Source organism: Enhydra lutris, unplaced genomic scaffold (genome assembly GCF_002288905.1).
Source record: "Enhydra lutris kenyoni isolate GAN:26980312 unplaced genomic scaffold, ASM228890v2 scaffoldscaffold9, whole genome shotgun sequence".
NCBI classification, from domain to species: Eukaryota; Metazoa; Chordata; class Mammalia; order Carnivora; family Mustelidae; genus Enhydra; species Enhydra lutris.
In genome coordinates, this window is record NW_019154093.1 from 40,620,910 (window position 1) to 40,636,735 (window position 15,826).

Sequence of the window (15,826 nt, forward strand, 5' to 3'; positions counted from 1 at the left end):
TCTAATATATAGTGCCATTTTTCCCATACTCAGGATTTAGGGCCCAGCAATCAAGGGATATAAATGAGAGTACATTACTTGCTATTATCCCTTGTAATCCACTAGCAAATTTTTGCTTCCTATCCCTGTACCATACACTCTACTTATCTAGAGGTCTTAATTCCAAAGGGCGGAATATTTTCACCAATATACACAACAATGATTCTATTGATCTGGAAGTTAAGACATACTATCCAGGCACTTTGAGCAACTTACACCTTTGAATCAATAGGCAAAAGAGGGAATTACTGTACTGGCTGGGGAGGTGAATCCTGACTACCAAAGATACACTGAATTGCTAGTTCACAATAGAGGAAAATAAGAGTAAGTTTGGAATACTATCCACCACAACAAAAGGATAGACATCATAACAAAAGGTGAAATACTAAGGTTATTCTATAAAAGCGGTATCTATGGAGGGCATGTATTGCATGGAGCACTGGGTGTGGTGCATAAACAATGAATTCTGGAACACTGAAAAGATATTAAAAAAATAAAAATTTTTAAAAAGTGTTATCTAAAAAAATAAAGATGCTTCCTACATCCACTATTACCCACTAATTTGTCGTTTAGAGCTAACGTAATCAAATGGGAGATAGAGTCAATGTGCAGATTTTATTTTCTAAAGATAGTGGCCACAGTATCTGCCATTCTACATACATTTCTTATGATAAAACCTTTATACTCTTTCTATTGAACGATGGGAGTTATAAGCTTTCCTCTTGAGTCTAGGAAGGATTTTACAACTGCCTCAACAGCCAATAGAAACTGTGCATTTTGAAGGCAGGGATATACATACATATATATGATACACCATTGCTTTGTTTTCTTGCAACTCTTGTGATTGTAAGCAAGCCACCATTCTGTGAGAAAGCCCAAGCAGTCACATAGAAATTTTTTCTGGTTGACAGTCACAGCTGACATTGTGGTCAACAGCCAACATTAACTGTCAGGCTTATGAATGAATGAGTCCTTCAGAGGAATCTAGCTCTTAGCTGAGTCATCCCTAGGCTTTGAATATTCCCACTTGAGACCCTCACATTGTGAAGGAGAGAAAATTCATCTGTGTTATGTTCATTCCCACTTCATGATTTACAAACTCTTTGAAAATAATAAAATGCTTATTATTTTAAACTTTAAGTTTTTAATTGACATGTATTTGCATGCAGCAATAGATGATTGAAACAATAATCCTTAGAAATGAAAAATAAAATTAAACTTGTATATTTTACAATTATCTTAACAATAGGTAACTTTTATTGAAATGTCATAAACACTTTGTATGTTTTATATAGTTTAGTCTGTAGAGCAGCTAAACTTGTAAGTACTATTATGATTCTCATTTAACAGGGGAGGTAACTGAAGCACAGTATGTTTAAGCAAATCCTGCAAAATCACAAATTGACAGATCTGGAATTTGAACCTATGTGTTTCTACTCCAGAGCAGATATGTTTATCTTCTATCTCTTTCTCCCTCACCAGAAAACCTAACAGAAAGGGAAAGTTCCAGAATGAGAGAGAAAACAAGGACTGACCTGGAAATTAAGGTGAATTAAGAAACAAAATAATGAGGTTTATTGAAAGCAGTGATGGGGCACCTTGGAGGCTCAGTCAGTTAAGTGTTCGCCTTTAGCTCAGGTCATGATCCTGGGATCCTGGGATCAAGCCCTGGGATCCTGGGATCCAGGGAGTCTGCTTCTCCCTATCCAGCTGACAGACCCCCTGCCCCCTCCGCCCCCCACCTTATGTTCTCACTTGCTCTCTCTCTCTCTCTCTCTCAAATGAGTAAGTAAAAGATATTTTAAAAAAAGAAAAGAAAAGAAAAAGCAAGCAAGCAAACAAGCAAGCAAGCAGAGATGAAATCTTAACTAGCAAACCCAGTGAATTTCATTATGAACGAGAGGCTATGCCAAGTATCCATGAGGTTATACCCTAAGAGGACTTTTTTCTTTTTTTTTCCTTCCTTCTTTCTTTCTTTCTTTCTTTTTTTTTTTTTTTTCTCCTGGTTAGATCTAAGTCATTGTAAGGGTATGGGACTTTAGTTCTGTTTTCCAAAGGTAACTAGAAAAGAAAGGCAGTGCTGACTAATTGTCTTATTCTCGTATTACTTACATTATTTGCTTCCTGTGTTTAGAGGGTATGCAGAAATTATTATCTTTTTTTAAAGGTGATTTTGAGAGGGGTTACTTTCCATTAAATATATAATTGCGTGTATGTGCTTGTGGGCGGGTGGGTGGGTGTGGATATGTGTGCACACATACCTTAAACCTAAATAGACATCAAAGCCTAAACGCTTGGCTCCCAGTAATGAAGATGAATCAAGTCTAGACTTTTGGCTTAGACAAGCAGGTACACGGGGTACCAATCATTGTGTTCAGTTTTGGCCATAAGAGTTTAGGGTGCTTTATGTTATCATGGTAGAGTTATTTGATAATAAGTGAAAATGTAGATCTATAACAGAAATCATGGCTGGACCTATGTACAGATAATATTTAAACCATAAATACAACTCATTTTCATCTATTATCAATGGTCTAAAAGATAAATAAACATTTACACATGGCATATTCTACATATCTATAGAAGATTGCTTTAATGAAATACTGAATTTTTTTTTTTAATTAAAGCAAATGTGTTTACTGTAACTAATGCAGAGGGGAATTTAGTTCTAGATAGGGATGTTATCATCTACTCAGGGTCCAGTACAGAAAATATAATTCCTTGTAGATGTTTACAATAGGATAATGTCTGATCAGAAAAATAGGTGCTTACAAAATTAGGTGGAAGAGTAAATATCAGAAATCAAAGAAGTGTGCTGCATATTGTCAGTTTGGACACTCACCGCGGTCTTTCAGGACAGTAGGAAGTTACTTTTGCCACATAATTACTGTCACTGCTCAGGTCAGGAACTACAAGAAATCCCACCTATGCAGTTGTCTGCAGCACCAAGGCAAATAATTTGCAAAGGACCATCTAGTTAAGAAATCTGTGGAAGCCCATGTGGACGCTTGTCACTACTGGAGAAAGATTGATGTTTTCTGTTTCCCTTTTCCTTTCAGATCTTGTATAAAGGGCTCTCATTGGAAAAATGGCAATCACATCCCAATACCTAGACGCGAAGCATGCTGGCAAACACAATAGTCTTTCAGAACTCGTGATAATGGACAGAACATAGGAGGAAGGGATGATAAGTTCTATTTTGAGCTCAGATAACTCCTTTTGCTACATTAAAAGAATCTCTCCCCTCAAGGTTGTATTTTACACTGAGGCTGTGAGCAAATACTTTTATTTGCTTCCTAAATGATTGCTCTCTGTTTATAGTTGTGTCCATACCTAACCAGTGAGAGGAGGCGTGAAACGAAAATGAAGTTGATACCACTCATAATTAGAGCAGTCTTGACATAAGGGTAGAAAATTAGCAAAATGTACTGTAGAAGACAGGGGTCAAGAGGAAAATTTGGAAGTTTAATCCAATTACATAGAGGCCAACCACCATGGGGGAGGGGGGAGTATATAATGTAATATTTTATTCTATGAATCAGTGAATTGTGGTAAATGCTTACTGCATTACAGTCTCTTAGTATGTAGCATAGGGATGAAGTATAGTATAGTATAGTGATGAAGAACAAATGGCATTTCTCCATACCTGTTCAACAATCCTCTCAAATGTCTCTTCCAGCCTACACTGACCTCATAGAGCTATTCAATCTGTCCTATATGCTAAAAAAGGCCTCTGTACTTATTTCTGAAATAGCACTTTCTGCACTTCTACTGTATTGGTCTGTACATATGTATGTTTCTTTCTTTAGACAAGAGCTATTTAGGGGGATATGTCTCATTTCATTCTTTGGTGAGCTCAACTTAGAATAGCAGGATCTAGAGTGTGAAACAGTTAACCTATGACAGAAAATTGCAAGAGTTGGACCAACCACCTTGGGTTGAGAAAGAAAAGGGATAGAAAGGCAGAGAATGAAAGGGATTCAGGTTGTGTATGTGCATATGTGCAGAACAGGTAATTTACAGTTTCAAGTCTTGCACAAACTATCAGAGCTCATTGTAGAAGAGCGTGGTATTTTATGGGAAATAAGGTTGGATTCAAGATAAAAGAACTTTCCTACCCTAAGAAATGTATAGTATTTTCTCTCCTGGCAATAACTATGAGCATTCCTTCCTCTATGCTCTTTCATGACATGTAATATTTAGTATTTAATTGACTTTATTGCTTATATCCTTCTATGTCTTATTTTGTTTTAAAGCCCATGAATAGGCTGTTTTCATCATGGTTTCTTTCAGACCTAACACATTGCCTACACTATACTAGGTGTCCCTAAGACTACCCATGTTAAGTTTTAGAAGAAAGGAGTGAATGAATTAAGCACAACTTCATTTGATTTTTGAACTATTCATGTTTTAAACATCCCTCCCCTGGATAGAAGTGTACACTTTGGGGGAAAAAAAAGTATAAATTAGCAACCCATAGGGTGATGAACTTATCATCATGTTAGAATGTCAATTTCCACAACCATCTGTACAGGAAGTATGGCTGATATTTTTACCATGAAATTATAGCTTAGACTATGACCACATGCATTTGACAAACTGAACAGAAACTCTAATGGACTGTCTAAAGATCTTAATCAGTTGTCTCAGGCATGAATATCAGAACATCCCGACTGCTAGTGAGACTTCAGTTTTTATTTAATACATTGAATTGGACATGTATAAGTCATGGGGGAAATAATATAGGTTAAAGACTCAAAACAAAAATGATGTTTTCCCCCCAATATTTCCTGAAAAAACAAATAACAACTGGAGAATAATTAAACACACACGTGAACTCATAGACGGTTTTGAAAAATAGATGATATATTAAAAACTGTCATTCATAGGCTTGTAAGATTATATAAAAAGGGTATATTATCTCAGAAGCAATCAGGATAAGAATATAGTACTTAAGATAATTAGGAGCTCAGTTTCAAATAAATTCAAATTTTCCAGCAAATCTCTCTTCTTATACTTCATGTGACCTTTACAACTGGAAAAACAGAAAAAGAGTCTGTAAGCCATTTTGATTCAGTGGTGTGAGAACTCCGATTCCTATAGAAAGTATAAGTATACTTTTTATGCCATTAATGTAGCATTTACATACTTATGCTAATATTTTTCTTAATAATCACATGAAAGATATGCATAACTGACAGTTAAACTAAGAATGCCATTCTTCAAACTATTCTTTAAGATATATATAACACAAATGTAGCACTAATAATATATTGTCCACATATTGATATATTAATATATAGTGTTAATGTATAACATATAAATATATAAATACATAAATATAAATATACATGTTATATATTAACTTTATATATTAATATATGTTATATGTTAGATATATGTATGTGTGTATCCCAAATATATATTATATGTGTGTGTGTATAAATCCCATTTTATTTTATTTTATTTTTTCTGCAGTTGGGACAGCCTTAATAAAGTGATTTCCTGGACATTTGGAAACCCAGATATACCACTGTGTACACCACTGTGTTCCCATGATTCTCTAACTTTGGCAGGGATTTAAATATGACATTTCCATGTGACCTGTTCTTCTATCTGTCCCTCTTCTTTCTATTATTTCTTATTATCTGTCTGCATATATCTCTCAAATGCTGCTTCAGATTGAAGAAGCTCTTGAACAGGGGATATGAAGATATGAGGGCAGATCCCCCATCTAACATACAACTGTGTCCTGCATCCAGAAATGTGTGTTTACAAGGACAAAATGACATAAAAAACAGTAACAAGACAGTATAATTAAGCTTGGCTTTCTTCCCCCACTATTGCATTTCAGATTATCTCTAATACACTTCACAGATGGGAAACTAGGAGAAACTTCTTCATAACCAAGAAGTCAGTATGAGGCAATTATAGGGAACAAAAAAGACCCTATTATTAGGATCTCCAGATGAAATACTGCCTTTACATTTCCTTTAAAAAAATTATTTATTCACTTTAGAGATAGATGGAGAGAGAGCATGAATACAGGAAGGAGCAGAGGGAGAGGGACAAAGAGGCTCCCTGCTGAGTCCAGAGCAAAACATAGGCCTGGATCCCAGAACTCTGAGATTATGACCTGAGCTAAAGCCAAGAGTCAGGAACTTAACCAAGGGAGCCACCCAGGCGCCCCTACATTTTTTTTTAAATAAGAACAAAAGGATAAAATCACATTAATCCACCTATCAAACCTTCACAACCTTGAAGGATACATTCCAAAAATATTCATGATTCCTGAAAGCTTCTTTTAACCTAAGGGCAGTATCATTTACATTTTGAACAGTAGTTTACTGTGTAATGTGAGATACTTAATTTTCTGGCCTTGAATTATAATTTGAAAAATAAATTTAAAAAATCTGCCTAGAAGTTTTACTAATTTTTCACTGAGAGAAGACATCTCATGCATGCCTTAATTTTATGGCATTAAAAACACCCACCTGGATTATATGAGTTGAGGGGAAATCCTTATTAGATATGATGGAAGAGTATCTAGGCAGTATCATAGCATAAACCCCTCAGACAGGAATGTATGTGAGTGTTTGAGGAAGACAAAGAGAACAACATGATAGCCCAGAAGTAAGGGGAAAAGGGCAAAAAGTGATGTCAAAGAGGTAGTCCTGAGCAATGTTAATAAGGTCTGCTAGGTCTTGGTAAGGATTTGGAGTTGTGTCATTAGAAGTCATGGGAAGGATGAGAGTGGTAGAGTTTCATGATCAGATTAGTTTAAGATTAGGTTCAGACAAATGTCTTCAAAAACATTACCTCAAAGCAAAATATATATACATATCTTAGCATGTTAAAATGTATTTTCTAGTTGTTTTTCAGTTCTCATTTAAACAGCATGTAAAAATGTGGAGGAAGTAGGTTGGTATATGATCTTCAAAGGCAACGACAACAAAGTTAGCATCCTTTGAGCTACTGTTATTGTTTTAAAAGCTACAGCAGCAAATTGATATTTAATCCTACGGTAATATTTTTAAACCTCTCTGGTAAACTGTGGCTTTTTATATTTAGGTTAAGATAATTAAAATTAGTTTTATTTTGGTGTGTTCATCCCTATAAAAATATCCACCTTTTATAAAAAAAATAATAACGCCGCTGTATATTCTTCAAGAAACAGAATCATGAAGATTAAAAAATTTGCCTTGGGTCTTACAGCTATCTTGTGGAAAAATCATATGTGAGTTCTCATTTTCTTACCCCAGTGGCCAACAGTGTTGTCATTACATCAGTGTTGCATCTTGAAATACCATTATTGTGAGTTTCTGCACCATTCTGCTTATGGTAGACATGGACTCAGGGGACCCAATCAGTGGCTCTCCTGCATCTGGTGATCAGAAATTAGCAGGCCTTTGCAGATTTAGGTACTTTTTATATAACTATTTTTATTTGATTTCTTAAGTGGAAATAAATAAATATATACACATTTATATTCATATATATTTATATATGTATTTTGTTTTTTTATTTTTAGCTTTAAAATTAGCATTACATAGTAATGATTAATTATAATTGTGATTTATGAAAAACAGCAAATTATAAACATGGAAATGTGTATATATTTTGAATCATCTATTTTGCTGTAACAGAGTTAGTACATGTTCTCTTATTTACAATGGCTATGGCATTGTCTTACTTTTTCAGTCTTAGCTTGCTTCCAGCTTCTTTTTTTATCACTTCTGGGATCCTCTTAGGTTAATGCAAGAAAGTTTATGAACTCCTTTCTGTTTCTATATGGTATTTAGTTATATTAGGGCTAAGCAGTTTTCACTGAAAATAATTATTAGTCTCTACTCCTTCCTTCATGGCTTTTTTCTTTTCTTTTCTTTTCTTTTTTTTTTTTTTTTTGGTCCTGCTATTCTTTGGTAATTTCCTGTCCTTCATTTTCACAGTCCGTAATTGCATTATATGTTATGTACATTTTGCTGTTGTTTCTAAATCTATTGTATGGTGCTCAGTCTCCATGAAACTGCTTTTATTGTCTATTTTTTTTTCCTTTCTTTGTCCTGATCTTGTAGATTTTGCAAATTATTTGAGGATACTGATCTTACCGTCCATATCCTCAGATGTTGTTTTCATAACTCCCTTTTTGTTTTTATTTTTATTCTACTTCTGCATAGCGAGGGATTATTTATCTTCTTTAGCAAATCTTATGCTCTAGAAAGAGAGAAGAATGCTAGGAAAACCATCCACCATTGCCCTGTTCGTTCACAGCATGAAGCCTACTTTGAGATACTTTCTTGATTATTTATTTCGAATCATGACATTGTCAATGACAGACTGATGAATAAAACAGCCTAAATCTGAGACTACAGGAGCAATGAAATCAATTGGGTTATTGGGATAACCTTGTTATTCTCATAGGTTGCTTTCAAAATTAAAAGAAAGTGAGAAATGTAAATAATTTCCATAAAATATTCTTTATTCAGGATGTTTTTGATCCTTGTTATTAATATAGGCAACTTTAACTTTAGAGAGAATACTGATAAAAATAATCAAAATTGAAATTTTCTTTTTCTTCTCAATTTGCAGTTTTCTTTTTAAGTGGAAAGGATGAGTCTAATAATCTGAAGTTCAGTTCATTTCATGTGCTTTTGAGGTCTGCGTATTAGTTATTCTCCATTTATATAACACAAAAACTTTAGTTTTAAATTCAAAGCAGAATGAAATTCAGTTGCAAGAGAACTGTTGCTGGACAGTAATTAGGCTGAATGCCTCACAGAAACTTCTTTAACATATCTTAGTATCTTCTACGACCTCCTTGGTTGGATTAATAAATTGTGAGATCCATAAAAGATGGAAGAGAGATTCTTTTGCATAAGAACCACAGTGGAATACCCCAGGCAGTCTCTGGCTCTTAACTCTTATTCACCATGGGATTCCTTGCTCTACCCTGAAGAAGAGTGGAAAAAGTCCAGTGCGTTTTTTTTGAAAAGCCTGAGGCTGGGCCCTTTCTCTACCACTTATAATTTGTCACTATGAGAACATTTAGTTTCTAACCTCAACTTCTCATCTACAGTATAAAGATAGTAGCTCTTATTTCCTATAATTATTGCAAGAAGGGATCGATTGATTAAATTGTTAAAATATTCATCAAGCTAGATACATTTCCTTTTAGATTGTTTTCTCCTTTTTTACTCTTCTGTTTATTCCTTATTTCCTTCATCTTATTTTCTCATGGTTCCTCATTTCTTCTCTCAGTTTTTTTAATTTTTTTTTTACACATTTTATTTATTTATTTGACAGAGAGAGAACAAGAGCACAAGGGTGCTCAGATAGTATCAGTGAGAGAAACAGGCTCCCTGCTGAGCAAGAAGCCTGATACAGGACTTGATCCCAGGACCCTGAGATCATGACCTGAGCTGAAAGTAGACTCTTAACCAATTGAGCCAACCAGGTGTCCCCTTCCTCAGTTTTTTAAGAGTAGATAGATTTTTTGTTAAATTAGCTACATATAGCTAATTTAACAAAATTATATATATATATATATATATATAAATGCATATAAATATATGTGTATGTGTTTATATAAATATGTGTGTGTGTGTGTGTGTGTGTGTATATATTTGCTACAAAGTTCACTAACCCCATGCCAAAAGGAAGGTTATTGCAGCATCCTAAATATTATGCCTGAGTTATTCATACCTTTAAGGAATGAAAGAAAGGTTCATATCAAAACTTTTCATCTACTTTTACCCTTCTTACAATACGTGTAAGTTTCCTTCTTGGAACAATATATGACATTCCTATATATTTAATATCTCATATACCCTCTGGCAGAAAGGGTTTATGGAAAACAACTCTTTGGCCCTGGAAAAAATATATAAAACAGTACAAGCAGTAGGAAACAACGTGATAAAAGTAAATGTAATATCTCTTAAAAGAAATCTTCTGCCAAGTCTGTCCAGCTCCTTTTTATGGTTAGAGATACCTGCCATGGCACTTGCCATAATGGCACATTACAAACCAGTCATTAAAAAAAAAAAAAGTTGCAAACCCCCAAACCAGAGGTTGCATCAATCATTTCCATTGTAAGCCTAATTGAAAACGTCACTATTTTTTTTAATGGGAAGTGAGAGACTTTTTTGCGGGGTTGGGGAGGCAGAGAACACTATTTATTTCAGCTTTTACATAAGGAAACAGCAGGAAGAAGCCTTGAGGAGAAGGAGGAAAAAAAATGTGACATGATAGTATTGTCAGAGATAACTATGCATTCCCTGAACTATCAAATTTCATGAACTGATTTCAAATACGAATGCTAAGAACGTATTATGAGTTTTGAGGATTTTCTAAAACATCTGACACCTCACTCTGGAGAGACTGACTTTCCAGAGTGAAAAGTGTATAGTTTAACAATCTGAATAAGTAAAAATTCCCTGAGATCAAGACTGAGGAATTTCTTCACTGAAGTTTTATTTTTGCTTACATCACATTACAAAAAAGCACATCAACCCGAAAAATCAGTATTATATAGATAAATATATTTATTACTGCTTTATACCATGTTTTTTTTTTTTTTTTAAGATTTTATTTATTTATTTGACAGACAGAGATCACAAGTAGGCAGAGAGGCAGGCAGAGAGAGAGGAAGGGAAGCAGGCTCCCTGCTGAGCAGAGAGCCTGATGCGGGACTCGATCCCAGGACCCTGGGATCATGACCTGAGCTGAAGGCAGCGGCTTAACCTACTGAGCCACCCAGGCGCCCCTATACCATGTTTTTATTTGATAGTGACATTACTGACTGGCCAGTTTCCCTTTGTTGAATAATGAACAGATATTTTTTCAAATATCCTTACTACTATAAAACACCCAAAAATGTTCCCTCAAATGTTTTTACAAATTTATTTTAATTCCTTTGATTGCCTATGTCATATGAAGTACAAAGAGTTCACAGACTCAGTCCTTCCCAATTCAGTGAAATTTGTCTCTGTGCCCCCATTCCTCATCCATCATTCTTGATACACTTAGATCTGTCTTCGGACTTTGTACTCATCTCTTATTTGTCACATTTAATGATGCACAAAAAATTGTGCAATAAAAGCTAACATAGTTATCATTTATCTATGTCCAACTTTCATGGTTAACGATTAAAAAGTACATATTTTAAGTCTCTCTTTGCATACATTCTCCTTATTTTGCTCTCATCTTCTTTGCTTGCACATTCCTTCCTTCCTTGGCCTTTGTCTTTGAGAACGTCATTTGAAGCTCTGTCCATGAGATACCCTTTAGTCCCTGACATTCATTTACTGGATGCTTGAACTTTGTCAGAACAGACAGTTTGAAGATACTATTCATGATACATTATTTATATTAATCTTAAAGTGCAATCTTTTGAAAAGATGAGTTGTCTGGAATCATTTTCATACTGACAATGTAGCTTTAATGAAGTTCTCTGTGTCACTGTAAAATAGCACACTGAGTACCAGCCAAGGATTTTTACCAGTCTCTCATTTCCATAAAACAAACACAGAAAAATTGGGCACCCAGATAAGCAGTCTCAGAGAAGAGAAGGAAAACCCCAGGGAGAGGTATCTTTGTTTGTTTTTGTTTTTGCTATGTTAATTGAAAGAAAACTTTTAAGCAACAAACACTACTTAGAAAAAAAAAATCTTTAGAAAAAAATGAGGCTGTACATAATGTCTTTCTTTACACATTAGGGAATTGAGATAGCTGTTCAGATAACTCAGGCCCAACAATTTTACTAGAAACTCAGTAAGGAGGCAAAATTATATGTGAATGTGTATTTTTAACCTTGGTTTTCTTATCAGAATATTTCTTTCAAATCTATATTTCACATCATAAAGGTAGACAAAACTCTAACACGAAAGAGTCATTTTAAGTACATTTTCATGTAAACTGGGTGAATAACCATAGAGCTTAAATTTAGCTTATAGATCATTGTTCTTGTCCTAGAAAGGAAAGTTGCTTTGTAGCCTTTGACCTTCTGCCTCTAATTTTTTAGTTAATATTTTGCTTCTTCAAGGAGAGAGAACTTTAACCACAAAATAAGGGGGTTGAATAAATTTCGTATGTTTCAAAGTGCTCACCACTTTTCCTGGATTTAATTATAATTATGTCAATTTGTTATATTTACTCTGTAATTACAATAACTGCTCTGCATTTATTTTTAGTATAGTTCAGAGAGGAGTTGAACAGGTTGTGTATACTGTATGTTAATGACACTTTAAGAGCACATGGAATCAGTGTGTATTTGCTTAGTAGAATTACACATTAAGAAATCTCTCAGGTATGGAAACAAAGGTAAGAAATATATTCCTAAATTTGAATTTTGGAGTCAAATATGAATATTGCATAACATGAGAGGAAATTTGACTTGCAACCTAGTTGTTGCTTGTCCTTTTTTAGCAATCCTTTTCTGAGCACAGTGTGCTATCCCTTACCCTTATTGTGACACAAATAGTCTGGTTACATAACACTTAAAAACCAGTAGTATACTGAATAATGTAAGTCTTGAAAGTATTTTGCTTCTTGGAAACAGTGGTGTGGGCAAATTGGCCTTCCACAATGGTCTTCAGATTCATTAGCACACTAGTCAGAGTATATTGACATTAAGAACTAAAAAATGGATACTGAATTCACTCACTGGCCTTCCCCAAGGTGGAGGAAACATTAAGAGTCTTCAGATGTCCTAAATTGAGAAAGAGAAAACTTAGATTTTTTAACTCAGGATGGTCCCATCAGTAAGTAGAGTAAGCAAGTATCTGCATGATTTGGTAGTCACATGTTTTGGGTTACGGCTTGATGCTTCTGCTGACTTGTATGTGTGCAATCCTGTATATGGCACTTCACATTCCTGAACTTTGATTTTCTTAGTTGTAATACAGTCATGACACAAAATTGACACAAGGATTAAATTTCAATGTATGAGAAACTAGTTTATTATGTACATTGTAAAAGCAGGATAGATTCATTGCTGAATATTTCTATTCTCAATTCCTACCAAACTGTCCATCATTGAGATTATTAGTCCATTCTTCAAAAACTTTTAAAACAGAATTAGCCTTGTTTCCTGTAATAAAGATGAAGCTCCATTTTTGATGTTTAACCACTAACAGTTTTCATACTCCAACCTTCCTCATTCAGGCCCTTTTACTTCACAGCTGAACAAACTTATAAGAAAGCTTCCTGCTCTCTCGCATGGTGCTGATGGGAAGTTCAAACCATGGACGTCCCAGCCTGCTCAGGGAACCTTCATTCTGGTCCCACCTCCTAACCACAATTCAAACCAGCTTCATCCTTCCCCCTTGATCCTTTTTGTTTTACTCCAGACCAAATTTGAGCCCTTCTCCTTGGGAGTCTTTAGATATTTACTATGTAAATAATACATTTTATTTCTTTATTTCATATCCATTGGTGCCTATGTGTCAATCATCCCAACATCCACATAAATTCCTAGGGTGAAGATGAGGGAATGGAGTTTAGGCAGTTACCCAGCATCCATCCCTACTTACTGTAATAAAATATGTGCCCTATCTAGCCAGAACAATAGCTGATTTTCTACAGTGTTCCCCAGGACTTTGGGGGAAATGTAGAATTACTTAACCTGAGACAGTGAGCCTTTCGAATAATTCTGAAATGTTAAATAATCTTGGTTTTCTCCTATCTGAAAGTGGTTTATTTTTAGAGTCTTCAAGAGGGATGGCTATAGAAATAGAAATATCTTATTCTTACTCCACAGGGAAATACCAGAAATACTTCTAGTTGAACATTCCTCACTTAATAGGACTCCAATATTACCTATGTATTTATAGTTTAGAAATGGGAACCAGCTATGTTACAGTACACTAATGATTGTTAGGCTAGATATTATGCAATGCCATGGAGATAATAATAGTGAACAAGACCAAAAGCTCTATACTTAAATTTCCATATAGTCTGGTAGGGTAGATAGAATAACAAATGATTAAAATAATGGATGATCCATGTTATAATAATGGATGATGTTATAATATGGTTATTATGGTATGCTCTAAGAAACCATGTCAGGGACTTCTCATACCATCTGGAAATGGCAGGTGGATTATGAAAATACACATAGACTAGATGATAAATATAGAAGTAGTGGGGTAGGCTAATCCAAAAGAGGAAAGGGGATTTATAAAAACCTTGAGGCAATAGAAAGCAGAGAACATCCATACATTCAAATTTGATCAGGACAATCTGATTTTCCAGCTATTGTACCAATGTACCCTTTTTCACTCTTAAATATTTTTGGATCTGGCCATAAAAGTATATAGTTACCCTAGCCGGATGAATTGAAAACATAGTTTAGTATGAATTTAAACCTAGATATAATTTCTTCTTCTGACCATACTATTTACTATTCTCCTAATGCTAGAATAAAGCCAAGTTTTAAATGTTCTGGTCAAATAAGAGCCGTGATTGAAAATAAAATTTAGTGAAAGTCCAACAGGTTGCTATCAACCATAAATAACTTCCTCTCCTTCCTTCAGGATAACTAACTTACCTCTTTACTATTAGTGTTTTCCTTTTAATATCTCTCTTATTGAGTGAGCTTCTTCCTTGAAATTTAGCACATCTGACATGATGCCTATAAATCTTATTGAAAATAATTTTGTGGGGAAGTAGATAGTTGAATGCCTGGCTCTTGGTTTCTAATCACTCAGGTCATGATCTTGTGGTCATGGGACCTAGCCCTGTATTGGGCTCTGTGCTTAGTCCAGAGTCTGTTTCAGATTCTCCCTTCCTCTCCCTCATGCTCTCTCTCTCCTAAATAAATAAAATCCTTAAAAATTAAAATGCTTTTATTATAATATTTCTAACTTATTGCAAAAAAAAAAAAGAAAGAAAGAGGAAGGAAGGAAGAAAGGGAAGGAGGGAGGGAGGAAGAAAGAAAGGAAAGAAAGAAAGAAAATCATAAAATCTGTTACAGTATTTATGTGTGGTGACTAAGTAGTTAATTCAAGAGTTTGTCTTTCATTTTCTATGTCTCTAATTAAGGCACAAAAGATCCCAAGAATGTAGTTTACTGCCCTTAATCTCTTAGCTTGTTTAGTCTTTTTTTTTTTTTTTTTTGGAAGATTTTTATTTATTCATTTGACAGACAGAGATCACAAGTAGGCAGAGAGGCAGGCGGGGCGGGTGAGGTGGGCAGGGTGGGGGAGTAGGATCCCTACTGAGCAGAAAGCCTGATGTGGGGCTCTATCACAGGACCCTGAGATCATGACATGAGCCAAAGGTAGAGAGGCTTAACCAACTGAGACACCCAGGTGCCCCAAGTTTGTTTTATCTTATGACCAAAGATGGAGAGTGCTGTTTCCTGAGAGAAACATCAATTTGGAGATCATTCAAAAGTGAAGAAATGAGGGGTGCCTGGGTAGCTCAGTTGGTTAAGTATCTACCTTTGGCTCAGGTCATGACCCCAGGGTTCTGGGATCCAGGGACTCGAGCCTCATATTGGGCTCCCTGATCAGTGGGGAGTCTGCTTCTCCCTCTGCTTGCTATCCCCAAGCTTGTACTCTTTCTCTCTCTCTGTCAAATAAATATATAAAGTCTTCTTAAAAAATTAGGAAATAGTAGGGCCCCTGGTTGACTTAGTTGATAGAGCATGCAACTCTTGATCTCAGTTTGGTGTTGAGCCCTACGCTGGGTGTAGAGATTACTTAAAAAAAAAAAAAAAAAAGATAAAACCATTTGAAAAAGTTATGAACACATTCTATGTAAAATTATATTATAATTTATATATTAT